Below are 2,043 nucleotides of genomic sequence, written 5' to 3'. Positions count from 1 at the left end.
ATATAAACAGACTAGGAGTTAAGGAATAAGTACCCACTTAACTTAACATAAAGAGGGGAAATAGGAGGGGCTATCCCGAGCGCTTCTTGCGCTAGCCGCCGCCGGCCCCGGTTTCCCAACAGAGGTAACTGCTCAGATTCGAATTCCGGATGTTTTCCGAAGTTTCTACGGCAATAAGTCCCCGCCGTTTCGTCCTTGGATCCGGACTCCCTTATTCCAATCGGATCGCAGGTGATGCAGGCTTATCTTCTATATAAGTGCAGCCAGGTCGATGTGCTCTTCTTCTCAGATTAGATACACAAGCCAAGTCCTGTTGGTTTTGCAATCGCTCCAATGGAGGCCTCCTGTAGCTTAGCCAGGATAGTGAGCTTTGCACATTTTGGCCTGAGAATTTTGCCCAAGTTGCTGGCTCTTTCTCCCGATTCACTGGGGAAATTCAGAAAGGTCTCACCACCGATGGAAACTGAAACTGCGGTGAGAAATTTGCCGGAGCTGCCGCAGGATGTATAGATGGAAATATTTTCACTCCTGGAGATACCTGACCTCATGCGTGCGGCCTCTGTCAGCACCTCCTGGCGCTCTGCGTATACAAGCCTATTCAACGAGCTTGAGCAGTACAAACGGCCTCAGACGCCTTGCCTCCTCTACACTTCTGAATCTGCTGGTGAGAACGTCGCTTGTCTCTACAGCCTTGCGGAGAAGAGGGTCTACAATCTAACTCTCCCGGATCCGCCCATCCGCAGTAGGTATCTGATTGGGTCCTCGCATGGTTGGCTAGTTACCGCAGATGACAAGTCTGAGCTCCACCTTATCAATCCGATCACTGGTCAATAGATTGCTCTCCCGCCGGTGATCACCATCGATTATGTAGAGCCAATCTTTGACGATGCAGGTACAATTGTTAAATATGGATTGCCCGAGCAAGTGTACTGTGCGGAGTCAGGCTCCAAACTGGTTGATCCCAAAATGTTAACCCATGCTCCCGACGAGCTTCGTGACCACCTCTATGTCAGGGCATTTATCTTTCCGGATCCGTCGGCAGGAAGCTACATTGTGGTTCTCATCCACGGTCCAGATGGCGAGCTTTCGTTTGCAAAGATAGGAGATTGTAAGTGGATCTTGCTGCCTCCGGGTTGTGACTATAAAGAATGCATCTACATGCATGATTTATTGTATGCATTCACGAGAACTGGAAGAATTGATGCGTTTGATCTCAGTGGCCCTTCCAGCACCTGGAGCATAATCATAGATGGGATTGACAATTACATTAGCTGGGACATGTGGTATGTTGTCCGTGGGACAGTTTGCTGCTAGTCTGCAGGGAGAATGAACTCATAGATGCGGGTTATGAGGACCTCATAGGTAAAACTAGAAAAATCTTGTTATACAAAGTTGATATGGCAGCAAAAGCGCTTGTGGAAATAAATGGCTTGCATCATCACGTGTTGTTTCTTGGGCGTAACCAGTCGCAGTACCTTAGTGCTGAAGAATATCCGCAACTGAAGGAAAATCATGCCTATTTCGCAGATGATGAGGAATATAGTTGGAAGTATAAGACGGATCCTCGGGACATAGGTGTTCTCAACTTGGACGATGACAGTACGGAAGAAATTATATCCCCTCTTTGGTGCAGCTGGCCCAGTCCCATATGGATAACACCCGGTCTTACAGTGATGAACTTGTCATTGTACGAATAGGTAGTAACATGGCAAGTCTATTAACACATGTATTTGCGACCAAGGAGCTGATAAGTTTGACATTTGTCTGTGTGGGAAACACATATTCACATATGTCATTGCATCTAAGGAGCGTGATGAGTTTGATATTTGTATATGTGGGAAACACATATTTACTTTTTCTGTATGGGAATAATGAAGTGTACTTGCACTGTTAGATATAAGGCAAACTTAACGAAAATAAAAAAGGTAGTTAATGGATCTATATTTGGTTCAGAATCAGTACTGCAAAACAAAAATTTGCTCCTCAGGTCACCTGCACTTTGATGCGGGTAGACCACCAAACTCAAAGATACACGGGCAATTC

The 2,043-nt window shown here is 46.1% G+C and overlaps 1 pseudogene; it reads left to right on the top strand.

Annotated features, from left to right (window-relative positions):
• The first annotated feature begins 333 nt into the window (after window positions 1-333).
• Window positions 334-1,697, top strand: LOC119341709 (annotated as a pseudogene).
• The last annotated feature ends 346 nt before the right edge of the window (window positions 1,698-2,043 follow it).

The sequence above is a fragment of the Triticum dicoccoides genome, chromosome 7B (genome assembly GCF_002162155.2).
Source record: "Triticum dicoccoides isolate Atlit2015 ecotype Zavitan chromosome 7B, WEW_v2.0, whole genome shotgun sequence".
In the NCBI taxonomy this organism is placed as follows: Eukaryota; Viridiplantae; Streptophyta; class Magnoliopsida; order Poales; family Poaceae; genus Triticum; species Triticum dicoccoides.
Note: the sequence above shows the minus strand (reverse complement) of the source record. Positions and strands in the feature narration are given on the sequence as shown.